The sequence below is a fragment of the Hipposideros armiger genome, unplaced genomic scaffold, assembly GCF_001890085.2.
Source record: "Hipposideros armiger isolate ML-2016 unplaced genomic scaffold, ASM189008v1 scaffold_233, whole genome shotgun sequence".
Taxonomy (NCBI): Eukaryota; Metazoa; Chordata; class Mammalia; order Chiroptera; family Hipposideridae; genus Hipposideros; species Hipposideros armiger.
The window spans coordinates 1,965,958-1,981,023 of record NW_017731583.1 but is presented as its reverse complement, the minus strand read 5'-3'; positions in this window follow the sequence as shown (position 1 = coordinate 1,981,023).

The window sequence follows — 15,066 nt, the reverse complement described above, 5'->3', positions numbered from 1 at the left end:
ATACTGGGTCTATGGAATGTTACCCTGCCTCTGTGAGCTGGTATTTGGAGCCATGGCCCAAAGGGGTCATTTTCAAGAGAAATAGGCAAAAGGAAATCTACAGACCAGGTCATATTTTTAATAATAAAAACAGAATCATTTGCCCATTCCCAGAATTCTTCTTGTGTTGCTTTGTTTTTGTATCTGCCCCAGGGCCCCATCTTTGCTTTGAATGTGAAGATGTGTAAAATCTGTTCATTTAAAATGTGTTCTTTGTAAGGGTAAGAGGGGCCCAGGACTCACACCCACGATATGGTGAAAAGGAAGTAGAGAGAGCCACAGGGGGTGGCATCTTGAAAGAAATGATGCTTTGCTTTAAGACGTGGAAACCCCTCTGACGAGAGCTTCTATGGTATTCCTTACAACTGTTGTCACTACAGTGTCCTCTGATCTGTCTGATTAGAATGGGGCCACATGAGTTGATGAGACACTGTCTGTATTATTACTCAGACAGAAGTTGAAAACTAAAAGATGAAAGAGTTTTGAGGGGGTGAATGTACCATGAAGCAGCGAAGTCGCAGGGCCCGTCTCTTACACTCATACTAGCTGGGCCCTGGAGCAGACCCGCTATGTGTCCGCCCCATCACAAGTCTGTATAATTTGCAAAAGTAAAATATATTAACTACAATCCCTTAAGCCTGCCATTTTGTTTTTTTCTTTCCGACTCTGCTCTATCACGCTTCCCCTTGTGTTGGTGACATTGGCATAGCAATCAATATTTTTGTAGTTAGTTTAAGAAGAACATTCATTTGGGAATACATTTAGTTGGGGATAATGGGATCATTTAAATTGCTCTTGTGTATGTTTTAATTTCTGACTCATTTTGCAATTTTTCAGAATTATTGATTTTTTCATTCAAATTCAAATATGGCAGAAAGAAAATATCCTCGTGGTAGCTAAAAACATTACCTTGAAAGAAAGGAGACTGAAATGTCTATATATGAAAGACTCTAATGCATAAGTACTGATAGTTAAAACTGTTAAAAATCATGCAGATAAGAGTAGAATTACAACAGTCTAGACAATATAGATAATGAGAATCAGGACACAATCAATAGGACAACCTACAGAATAAGAATGAAATTGTTATAAAATTAGTCAGTTTGTATGGACAACAGACACCAGAGCATTCAAGAGATCAATAATAGCTCCTTCATTTTGACAAATCTATTGACTTAAATAAGTGGCATGATCCTACACTGTGGCTTGTTACAATGAAAAATAATTTCATTCAACCTTGTTTAAAGAAAATCAGATTTTTATTTCAAAATCAAATTCCAATAATACTGACAGTGAATTAGACAGGATCTATAATGATCTAAAGAGATGCTCCTCAAACACAGAAGTAAGATAATTAAGGGGCTGGCAGAGTGGCTCAGTTGGTTAAGAGCTTGCTCAAGAGTGCGAGCTCTCAGCAACAGAGTCGCTGGTTCGATTCCCACATGGGCCAGTGAGCTGCGCCTGAGCTGAGCTGCCATTGAGCTTCCAACAGGTGGCAGGATAGCTCAGCTGGTGAGAGCACGTGCTCCTAACAAGGTTTCCTGTTTGAGATGGTGGGCTACGCCTGCCTGCTACTAAAGACTGGCACCTTGAGCTGAGCTGCCCCCCTGATGGCTCAATGGATAGAGCATGTGCTCTTAACAACAAGGCTGCCAGTTTGACTCCCACATGGGATGGTGGCTATGCCCACCCGCAACTAATTGAACACAGCACCTTGAGCTGAGTGGTGCAACTGGACTTGGAGCTGAGCTTGCTGAACGAACCCTCCACAACTAAGATTGAAGGACAACAACTTGGCTGTTCCCCTTCCCCAATTCCCCAACACTGTTCCCCTCCCCCAATTCCTCAATTAAAAAAAAAATCAAAACAAACAAAAAATATAAAAAAAAATAGCCAAATTTGTGTATGATACTGGCTACCCTAGTCCAAAACTAAAGATTACACGGTATATTATTTTATTTATAAACTGCTCTTAGCAAGACCAATGCTATTTAATAACTCAGATTTTCTGGATTAATATATTAAACTCTCAAGGCTACTCTACATAAATTAATTAAGCTGGTTGTTTACTTGGATTTTATGCAAATAAATAAAAATGCACCAGAATGATGTCCTAAACACAAGAAAGGACAGTGTCACTTTTAACTAATGAGTTGCAGTTACTACATGTTTAAGTGAAAGAGATTCATCCTTCAGAGAGTATTATGAAAAGTTGCAACCTTAAAATAATGAAAACTTCATGGATAACTTCAAATTTATTGCTGAATTGATTCATTTTTGACCAAGCATGTGGGAAATGTCAAAATGGAAAAAATGCAACTAATTTGCCCCCAAAATTGATTGAAGTAATTGGAAATCCCTATAAAATGAAGTAGCAAAATAAATAAATAAATAAATAAAATAAGCCAGACATCAAATATCAATGTACTGTGATAGATTCTACAATAGATGTTGTGAACACAGCTTGGGTAATTTGGGGGTACTCCTTTTATAGCAGAAAACCCTAAATGAGATTTTGACTTTTCACCAACTTAACTCATGCATTCAGCAAAATGAAAATAATCCTGGACAATTACAGCCAGCCACTGAACAACATTTTAAAGATTGGAGGACATAGTCTTTGGAGAGACACCTGCCCCCACAGTGCTTGAGATGTTTCCTACTTCACTGTTTTGCAATCTTTATATGTTTTATCTACAGTTTTGTCTTGTCAATAGCATATTTTAACATCCTTGCCGCTTTTGGAGTTCTATACTTTAAAAATCTAAATGTAACAAGATGGCCTCCCCTTTACGAAGCTGTTATAAAATGAAAGGACTCAAAAATATGTTTTGAATTCTTGAAAGAAGCCTGACCAAACCAAGATGCAAAAGTTTATTCAAAAGTTGGTAAAGCTCAAATACATGATTTACATTTGGAAGGTCATTTTGGAGTATTTTGATAAAATAAGTGACAAATTGCCTACTCCTGATTTAGACGATAGGAGGAATACCTTCTTTTGTCTTCTTTAAATTTGTTTATTAAAACATTGGGGAAAATTCATGTAAAATGAATTAAATACAAAATGAAAGAGCTGCGTGATTTCATTATTATAAATTATGTTGATGTAGTGAAAAAACTAGATAAAGAATGTTTAGATCAGATCAAAGTAATTAATTAAGATAATGAAAAGTTTTAAACAGAAGTAATGAGCAGCTCTTGAATTGCCTGAAAAGCCAATTAATGAAGACTGCTGGTTTGACATGAAATAGTGACATTGTCAGTGACACTGAAGTGAGAACATTGATGAAAACTGTTTCATGTGTCACCAATTCGAAACATGGGTCAATGCACAAGGGTCAATGCACATGAGGCCCTAAAATCATACAGCTCATATAAGAAGGGAGTTTGACAAAGCTTTTGCAAACATGACAAAAATTTAAAACATTTAAATGTTACCAATAACAAATTTTTACAAAAATAAAATTATATGTTCTAAATTATCAATAAAAACAAATTTGAATCAGCCATGCCAAAGTAAAGACAAAATTATCTTTCTATGTGCCCTATAGAAATGATAGGACAAGAAGATGGTCATATGAAGAGGGAATCAAAAAGTATAGCCTCCAAATTATGTAGGGAAAATTATTAAACACAGATAAGTCATGAAATTAATTAATAAAACATATTGTGTTTTATTGGGAAGAGAGAGTTGTATTTTGATAGCTACTAGCTTTTTACATTTGTAACTTGCTGATTTTATTGTTCTAATTATGCATATAATTTTATTTATAATTTAGTATTATTTTTTTTCTTAAAGAAAGCTTCTAATATTAAGTATTAAGTTTTATAAAAATGTAGAACCTATAACTTCTCTGAGAGTTTTTATAGCCTTAGTCCATATATGGGCATTTCAGACTATTATCCATTTTAGCGACAGACTACAGGGAAATATTAGTTTTCAGGACAGAAGGTTTTCTTGAAGGCACTTTACTCAGAAAGTGGGGCGGGGACTAACTGACAGTTCATTCGCTCCCTAATTTTCTCATCCTCTAGGCACAGCCATGTCTCCTTGTGGCCATTTCTCCACAATGTGTTAGGAGAGGACGTGTTTTCTTTTAACAGGAAGTTTGTAATATTTTCACTTGGATGAGAGCACTACATTTAATATGCATGGTCTGCTGAATCTGCTCCTCAATTATGAAATGCTCGACTCTATTTCTTTCTTCTTTTCATTGTGGATCAGCCACAGGGTCCCTGAGTTTCTTACCTCGAGGGCAAGTGGCTCTTATCAGTACAGGAAGCAGAAACAGCAGAAACATGAAGGTAGAAAGCAGTAAGAGGACTTTTCAAGCCAAGTCCTCATTCATTCACACATGAATTTATTCATACAGCCAACATATATATGTTGAGCACCTCTTATGTTGTAGGCCTCATGTAGAACAGATGTGAGAAAAACAAAAAAATAGTAGTAAGTTTTCAAACCTTTGTAAAAGGAACCAATAACTGCAGAGGTTCTGGATTTTGAACAACTGTCTTAGTGTGACTGGTGAGAGTGAAACCAGGAAGTCTGTTTCTCCTGTTTCTCTCTTCTCATTAACCTGCCCATCTCATTCCTCTCTAGAGACCAGTGTGGCCAATGAATCAGAATCAGCATGATGTGCTGAATTATATTAAAGGCAATTTGGATGACCTTGGAACTATGTTTTCAAATTTCTACTTTTTTCTTCTGTGCTCTATATTCAGATATTTGTCCCAACTGCTGTTCCAGTTGAATAACAGCAACCCCAGGACCACCTTGAAATTTTGGGCTTCAAACCCAGGGGCAATAATCATGCAGATGCACCAGCTTTCCATAGACCTCAACATGAGCGCCCTCTGCAGTTCCACCTTGGCCACTGTACACTCCAGGTGTCTTAGCCACCCCTCCAACTTCACCCATATTGAGAGCTTTCGGAGGACTGGCTAGTGACTTTTCTTCTGGTCTGTAAATTCCCTTTCTGAAGATCCTGCTCTGTTCACAATTGTAGAAGGTCTAATTTATATAATAAATCACTATCTCATAACAATCATAATGGCTCTGATTTCCTTATTGAATTCTACCCATTAAAGTGATTGGTTCCAGAAGCGATTTCAGGAGCATAGAACTTTAAAGATGGGACTCTACAATTGGTTTTCTCATCTCACTAGGCATAAAGACATTAATCCCTTTATTGCCACGATAAACAGTAAACTGGTAGTCCACAGCATGCAGTGGCAAGTGATGCATAAATTATCACCTGTAGCCACCTAGGATCAGGTTCCTTTAGAAGGCAAGACTCTGTATGGCCAACTAGCTACTGCTGTAGGATATTTTAGGGGAACTACTGAGTATAAAGCTTCTGGGTTTGGCTGGTTGCTTTTAAATATTCTGGAGACCTAAGAAAAAGAAAACAATGAGCTCAGGGCTTTAATTGCCACAATCAAGGTTCAATTATAAACCATACAGCTTCTCTGATTAGAATGCTGACATTGGTTTATTGTAAGATCTCCTTACTTCTCCTTTAACCATGTTCTGTAGGAGGCTCCAGAGGACACTCTATTTATCATGGCTTTGAGAAATACATTGGTGAGGGGGCACCACCTTCCTTGAAGAGTTCGATAGTAATTATTCTCTACCAGCCAGGCATAAGACAGTATACTGTTGCCATCAAACTGAGTTCTCTAAATTTAATGGGGATAATGTGCGTTGGAATAGTAGGGGCCAAGTGTTGGGGTTCAACAGTCAGGGCAAAGGTGAGCACAGTTTCTGAATTGAGTAGCAGAGCAAAATCAGTAATATGAATGGTCTGACCTGCGGAGAATATTAATTTTAGTTAATTGGTCATTATGTCCCTGAGAATAAAATAGGAAGGCAGCTTATTCAAAGTCTTACTTGATTTGTGTAACTGGAATAGCTCTAGACTTGAGGACCAGAAGGCTAATTTAAATCACCACAATAGAATCACATGCCCTGAAACAATTCTCAGCCTTGAGTCAGTTCACATCTCCAGAGCCCCTTGAATGAAGGAGAAACTGGGATGCCCCAAGGAACCAAGGAAGGACCCTGCTATGTTATCCAAATGCTATGCTATAAATATTCCTTCTAGCATTCCCCAAAGGGACCTGCAGATATTTATCAGGGTGACTGCACAGGGAAAGAGAAAATAACTAGGATTTTCGTGATTACAGGACACTGGCTCTGAACCAACTACAGTAACACCTAGAGAGGTAAAATGTCATTGTGATCTATCTACCAGAATGGCAATATATGGAAATGAGTTGATTGATGTAGTTTGGGCTTAGTAATATCTGTCAGTAGGACAAATGGGTCCCCAACCCCAACCCATGTTTATTTCCCAGTTCTGGAATGCACGGTTGAAATAGATATACCGAGTAGCTGGCAGAATGCCTACACTGATTCTTGTCCTATGGAGTGAGGGGTATTATGATTAGAAAGGCCAAGTGGAAGCCACTAGAACTGCTTCTACCTACCAAAACAGTAAGTAAACTGAAAGCAATACTGCATTACTGGAGGGATTGCCAAGATTAAGCTCACCATCAAGAAGTTGAAGGACTGAGGTATCGTAGTTCCTACCATATCTTTTATTCAACCTGCCTATTTGGCCTAATCAGAAGACAGAGCTTGCAGTATAAAGTGGATTCATGTAAATATTATTAGGTGGTAATTCCAATGCATCTACTATTGCAGGTGTGGTTTTGTTAATGGAACAAATGAACACACCCCTTGGCAGCTGATAGGAACCTATTTATCTGGTGATTTATTGTCCTGTTAGTAAAAGATTAGTGGAACCAGTTTGCTTTCTTCTAACAGGGCTAGCAGTATACCTTCACGATCTTACCTCAAGGCTATGCCAACTCTCCAGACCTCTGGTGTGTGTGTGTGTGTGTGTGTGTGTGTGTGTGTGTGTGTATGTGTGTGTGTACAGAACTGGACTGCCTTTCTCTTCCACTGGACATCACTCTAGTCCATTATGTTGGCCATGCCGATTGGAGTTGATGAACAAAAAGTAGCCACTTCACTGGACAGCTTGGTATGCCCATTTGCCTAGATTCCTCTTCAGTTTGGCAGTGGTTACATTCCTCTAGCTAAGAGCTCAGCTCCTGTCAGGCAGTCCTAGATGCTTCACTAGGCTCCATGAACTATTCCTACCTCTTTCCTTTCAGATTTCGGGGCATAATGATCTCTCACTCTTGCTAGCTATGGGATGTGTCACCATTCCTTGATGGTTTCCCTTAAATTGGTTATACTTTAGGAAGACATTACCTCAGTTAAATTCTTTAAAAAAATTTTGAGGTATGAATTAATCAATCAATAATCGATGTTTTACCCTCACCATCTTCCAATCCCTAAGGAAAAGTTTCTACTTTCCCCTGTAAGCCAGTACGTCCATTTAACTTTACTTTCTCCTGTAGGCGTGCATGTCCTGGAACCGTATGAATGAAATACCTTTAATTAAAGAACAAATTCCCATTTGACTTTAATTAGAGGCTCTGTTTCCTATACTATTTTTATTACTATAATGCTCTACATTTGCAAAATCTTCCCTTCTATTATGACTCTTTAGATTATACAAGTAGCAGAAAATCTGACTTCAATAAAGCAAAAAGTCTGATACAGATCTGAGAGACTGGTGCATAGATCTAGCATATCAAGACACACAGTAGATTCAGATTACCCTTGACCCAGGAGTTACTAATTTGGCAAAAATTATGATGCTAGAGCACATGTTTTAGCTACTAGGTTGAACTGAAGTTTTCTGACCACAACTCGGTTAAAGTACATCCTTCACTGGTGTTGTGTTTTATCAGTACATTTTCTATTAGAGATGTACAGAAGCTGGACTTGGCGCCCAGACTTGGCCCCCAGACTTGGCCAAAATCTGTCCTTCAGCTTCAATTTTAGTTTCAGTCTTTGGAAGTTTGAGGATCTGCATGCTTATTCCAATGCCATTTCTAGCCTACCGAAACTTACCTTTGCACGATTAATGATCCATGGTAGCGTACATAATCACCAAACCTTTGCCAGAAAAAGCATCAGTAACATAAACAAAGTGTTTTATTTAGATTTACTAGTAATAGCGGACTATTCCCACATGAGTTTAGTAGACCTCATTATTATTTTTTTTATAGATACCGGAAGTGTCAATTAATAGAGTTATTTTATTTCCTAAAACACATACACATTTTTTGGCACCCTCTGTATTGGTAGCCTCCCAGTCATAAAGTATAATGGTTATTCATTACTGCATGAGAAAAAGTAATGATTTTTGTGAATGCTGCTGTTTGAATGAATAACATTGAGTGAAGAACATTCAAGTGGTTAAATACAAAAATAAAATAATTATTACAAAAATAAGAGAAAATACACTAGCTAAGTAATTTTAAGAATGATGCATTACTTTTGAGCTAACAAATCTATGTAAAATCTAAATAATCATACAAAACAGAATAATAGAAATGTCAATTAAAAACAAAAACAAAAACAAAAATAGAATAATAGAAATTAGATATAAACATATACTGGTCCTATAAACTTGTTTGCTACACTGCTATTCATAATCTGAAACAAAACAAACTTTAAGGATTCTTTTTATTTTTAAATATATTAAATGTATGTTATTTAGATCATGAATCAAAAAACATGTGGGAAATTTTTCACACCTCCATGAAGGTAGATTAGATGCAGGCTATAAACCTAGCTATCTAGAGGTTCCACAAGAAGAAAAAAAAAACTCCAAAATGACAATCAAACATCATCCATGATAAATCATCTTTTGTGTAAATGTCACTAAAAATATAAAGAGTTTAAAGAAAAGAAGAAAGCAGGAGAAAAATATTGAGGTGTCAAAATATATGTAGTTACTGATTCAACTTCTGTTTTTTCCCAGATTTTAGAAGAATGATTTAAAAAAGAAAATCCCTTATAGTTGAAAGTCTATGAAGGTCAAATATTTAAACAAAAATGCTTGCCAAAATTATTGCTATCAACTGCCAACAATTCAGAAATGGAAAAATGTAGACTTTTTTTTTACATGTTTCTAAGATAACAATTATAGGTATAATGTTCTTTCTAAAAAAGCATGCTACTATGCAGTCTATTTAAAATTTTTGAGCATTTCAGATTAGCTATGGAATTTGGCTATCCAAGTAGCAAATAGTGACTAAATAAGCACAGCTTTTTGCAATAATAAATACTGAACATTGTGGGTCAAGTTCATTGTGTCAACTTCCTTTCTTCTGGGGACACTGTGATTTCCTCCTGCATCTCAAATATGTGAACTGCTCGAAGTGCAGCTTTCCCTGAAAGAGCCCATCTCCACATATGCCCACGCCTCTGAATGCCACAGCAGGACACTTTTATTGTCACCTTTGGCTCTTGTGGGGGAAAAATAATCTCTTCTCCACTAAGTCCAGCATTGAGACTTGCTGTCATTTCAGAAACGCCCTTTTCTGTCTGGTTATTTTCCATCTATCACTAATAATATCTCCTTGGCTACATCTCTTGGTTGTTAATAGCTGTCTGAAAAAACAAAAATACAAGCTCACAGAGAATTTGAGTTTAATTTTTGTATGCATAATAAATGTGCTTGCATTTTTACATTTACTTTCATTCATTCAACAAATCTATTGGATACTTATTATATGCCAAATACTTTCTCATTTGCTGTGGGACAGGCCTGCTTCCTCCCTTCTCACAGATAAAGGGACAGAGAGCCACAAACATCACTAAGCTACTAATTCCAGAGCATAGTCTAGAATCCAAATTTAGGGCTTTTTTTTTTTTTATTCATTACGAAAGCCTCTGCCTTAAAATCTAGTCCATTTGTTTAATATATTTATTGCAATGGTTGGTTGAAGTCTACCATATTCCCATTTTTCTATTTTTCTCATTAGTTCTTAATTCCTTGAGTGTTTGTTCTAGAGATTTTGATACACATCCTCATTTTATCCTAGTCTACTGTAAATTAATACTATACCCCTTCACACATAATGTTAGAACCTTAGAACTGTGTAATTTCACCCTCCCATTATTTGTAATATTGCTCACAATTTTCACTTCTACTAATAGCATAACCTTGCGCTATATATAATATTTTAAATGCCAATAATCTTTTAAAGAAGTTAAGATAAATAAATCAATTAATTATGTTTACCCACATAATTAACATTTTCAGTGATATTAATTCTATCTTGTAAACTGGGATTTAAATTAAGTATAGTTTTTATTCAGCTTCAAGAACTTCATTTAGCATTTTTGGGGTGCAGGTGTGCTGTCATTTTTGGAGGACATTTTAATGGATGTAGGGCAAAATTCTGTGATAAAAATTTCTTCTCTTCTTTCACTTCAAAAATGTTATTTCAGGGCTAGCCGAGTGGCTCAGTTGGGTAAGAGCTCACTAAAGAGTGCGAGCTCTGACCAACAGTGGTTTGAATCCCGGCCCGAGCTGAGCTGCCACTGAGCTGCCAACAGGTGGCAGGATGGCTCAGCTTAAAAAAAAAAAAAAGAAAAGAAAAGAAACAAAAATGTTATTTTATTGGCTTGCAGTTTTCATAATTTCCGATGAGACATCAACAGTTATTTTTGCAGTTGTTTTGCTGTATTTACTTGGATATTTCCTCCTCTCAGGCTGCATTTAAGATAGTCTCTTTATCTTGAATTTTAGCAGTTTGACTACTGTTCACAGTTACAATTTTGCTATATTTATCCTGATTGGTGGTTGATATCTTTCTTGGATCTATGAGTGATTTTTTTTTTACCAAATTTAGAAATAATTTGTCAGTAATTTCTCTATACTTTTTTCTACCTTCTGACCTCTTTTTCTGTGACTCCAATTACACATATATTCACCCACTTGATATAGTACCACAGGTCAATGACACCTTGATAATTTTTTTCAGTCTTCTCTTTCTATGCTTCTGCTTGGAGTATTTATATCAATCTGTCTTCAAATTTTCTAATTCTTTCTTCTATATTGTTCGATTTTCTGTTACGCTATTAAATTAATATTATTTCATTTATTATATATTTTCATTGCCACTTGATTATTTTTATAGCTTCAATTTCTCATTTGAAACACTCATCTCTTATTACAGGCATATTTTCTTCTTCAACATTTTTAAAGGTGGTTGTTAAATTTATTTTCTGATACTCTAATGTATGCCATACTAAACATTTATATAATGCCTTGCTAATAGTGAACCCAACAAATGCTTTGCTCTTATAAAATGGATTATAATACTGAAAGGGGTTTACTATAGAAGAAATTCTTTAGAATAATGATGTCCAGTTTGGAGTCTATCAGGTCATTTTATGTCAAGGGACATGTGTTGATAAATAGCAAAAATACAGAAATACGCAGTAACGATGTCAGAGTCAAGGATCCAGACTCAGGAGTTAGGCTGCCTGGGTTCAAATCCAGGCTGTATGATTTAATTACTGTGGTATCTTGGACATGCTACCTTATCTATCTATGCTTTAGCTTCCTTATCTGTAAAATGGAGATTATAATACCATTAACCTCAAAGAGTTATTGTAAGGTTAACTAAGTTAATACAGTATATGCAAAACAGTTGAAATACTGCTTGGAACATAGTAGGTACTATATATTACTACTACTAATAATAATAATAATAATTGTTGTTATTATTATAGCATATCTAAATCCTGGAAATAAAATATATTACAAAGAAGTCTATTGCTTGTATTTTTAGTAAGTTCTGAAATGTCTTTCCTCCACAGAAAATAAGACTTTTATATTTAGTCTAGTCAGAAACCTGGAATAAACAAAACCTTTGATTAACTGTTAAGGTGCTTTTCGTTAGAATTGGGTAAATACTGTGGGCTCTCCACTTAGGCATCAAGCTTCCAGATTTAATTCACCCCAGGATCAATCAAGGAGAAAATTTTGTGGATCATATTTTATTACGAATGAAAGAAGTCAATCAGTGGTAAACATTCTTTGCTTTGAATTATTTATATTTTCCTCAGTAGATAAATGAACTCTATGTACTTTGAGTATTTTTTATTAACATGTTGATCTGAGACGTGGTAAAAAACCAAAAGGCCAAGGAAAGCTGTGTGCATCAGGGGTGACGTGCACAGACGCGCGCGATGCCCCACGTTCAAGGACCCGGAAGCTTTTCCCGGGTGACAGAGGACTGTGTGACTGGGCAAGATGATTGATCCCTTTTCTCCCTGATATACTTCCTCTCACCACTGCTCTGATGAGGAGAAAGGGAGAAGGATTTTTTGCAACCTTCATAATCTTAGGCCAAAGAACCATACTTTTCTGAAACCATGCTAAGACATCTCTCTTTGTCTTTTACGGGGCTCTTTATGCAAAGCCGATAATCAATTTTTCCTAAGTTACCAAACTTCAACTTGGTCACAACACCTACAAATGACCCCAGTACACCATATCCCCATTCCTGTTCCCCCAGGTCAGGTCTTAGCAATACGAAAGCAAATTCTGGCAAAATGAACCATTATTGGTATTCTTTTTCTTTAAAACAAACTGTGAGGAGCCCACTCCTGGTCACCTAGTCAATGAACAGCTGTACAGGTTTAAAATAAGATGCATATTTTCTTGTTATTTATATTAGAGAATAGAAGAAATACACAAAGTATCAGGACACTGTAGCCCTCAATACAGGTGATTTACGACAGAAAAGCAGAGTGTGAATTTATGGTCCTTCACTTGGGATGCTAAGAAGCAAAGTATCTTTCCCAGTCATGAGCTTAACAGGTGGTTTTGGTATCAATAGAATAGAGTCTGTATCCTTTGGGAGAAAGACAAATAGTACCTAAACTGAGCCAGCTCCACAGAAAATTACATCGCTCATATTTGGAAGGAAAAACAAAATAACCAAATATGCAATATAAACCAAAAGCCTTTGTAAAATGGAAGTTTAAAAATGCATGCAGTTTAATGTAATGGCCGTTGACACACATTTCTTTTTTTTTTCCTGATTAGCATAAAGAATATACAGTCCGTCAATATGTGTTAGATATTTTCTAGAGATTTTTTTACTCCATCCATGATACTGTCTAGAAGTATAGGAGTGATGAATGAGAGACCTCAAAGGCGTCTCTGAGAGAGAGGATCCTGTCAATCCTTTTTCCCTTATCCCTGGAAGGTAACAGGGGGTGGGCCTCCATTTCGTTTTGAAATTACAGGTATCTGGGAGGGAGAACTGGTGATGCAGAGAGAGAAAGCAGCCTTTCTAATAGACACAGTTACATAGCATGTATGATGCCAGTTAGAGAAAGAGTTACAATGTCAGCAGACTAATATTTTACTTTCCTGCTGTTCCCCTTGCTAAATGCTGCAAGGTTTCCCTTCTCTGAGTATCATAGAGTCTTACTTACAACGCTTGAGTGTCACAAATCTCTTTAGCCCCGCTGACTACAGGTTATTGGAAAAGATCGTCTATTCCTGTATAAAAGGAAGGCTATAATTTTGCTGTGTTAAGGAATTGAAAAACTTGAAGCTGTCTGCTTTTGAGTCATGTTTCCCTCCTTCCCAAAGTCAGTTCTTAGTAAACATTCAAGTCACTTAAAAATCCTGGGTCCACATTTTCCACAATACCTCAAAATATTTAGAAATAATAGTTGATGCGTTCAGAAATACTAGTTGATGACATTGTACTTTGCTTGAAAGCACAATAATTCTAAGTACAATTAAGTATTGTACTTAGAATGCTTCATTTTTTGTTTTATCTTTTAATTACATAGATGGGCTTTCATTTAAGCTTTGCTTTGTGTGAGCTAAATATTATTAACAAATTTAATATGCTCTTAAATGTTTCTTATTACTGCATAACGGCAATGCCGTTTTTGAGCAAATTATTTTCTTCCAAAGTAACCTGAGTCACAACAATTAGGATATCAGCACCGGTGTTGTTTGCACTGGCTTCTGTTTGTGTCAGTTCTCCCACTGAAGGAGAAACTGAAATCTTATTTGATAGTTCAGCCTGGAAAGAAGTAAGTTTTCAGTGTTCATGTTTCAATGGACCCCCGGAACAGAAAGAAATTTATTTTGTAGAAAACTCCAGCTTAAAAAAAACATCTTCTTCTCGACACTTGGGGTAAGCTGAATTGCTGCTCCCACCTGTCTCTATTCTTTTCTTTTGAATTTAAGCACTGCAATTATAATTATTTGGGGTTTATTGCAAGTCCTACAGGACCCTGGGGACTTCAGGCATTTACTGCTAGTTCCCTTGCAGAGACTGGAAAGGGGAAATTTGATCAACAGACACCACAGTAGCAATGAGAGAAGTGTCTTTATACCACATGGGGTGGGGAAAGCAGGGAGTCAGCATCTTTGTAGGTGGCTCTGAAAAACCGAGCTCTTTTCTGATCATTGTTATGAGGAAGAAAGCTCTCATTCCCAGGGGCCTCTTGTTTAGAGCATTCTAAAGTGGAAAAGTCCCATCTCTGCCCAGGAGCTCTGCTGGGAAACCTAGTAAAAAGATCTTGCCAACATATAGAAAATTACAGGATTCTAGCAGAGTGGAAACGTGACAAGAGAGGAGTCAGAGAAGGTATGCTTACTGTTACAGAAGAAAGCTGAAAGGTGTAAAAACCATCCTCTACTGCCTGGGTGTAAAATTACAGTACGTATGTTGAATACAAGTTGCAAGATGTCCTAAGCATAAGATAGCTTGGAGATGTTGGTTAAAGTAACCCACAGCTGCCTATTCTGTTTAACTTATTGCTGGGTTTGACAAGCTATGTGGCAGAGGAGTGATTTTACAAAATACAATAGTGGTTGATGACTCAGAGGTAGCTGGTTTTGGTACGTGAACTTGGGCAAGTACCTCACCCTTCTGACCCTCTCTTCCCTCCTCATAGGGCTGTTATCAGAGTGAATACATCAAAGTGTATAAAGTCTTTAGAAGGTAGCCTGGCTTATAGCAAGTGCTTAAAAACAATCCCTGTTATTATGCGAAGCTACACATATCTAATTTTGCTATGCCCTTCTGTAACTCTTTTTTTTTTTTTTT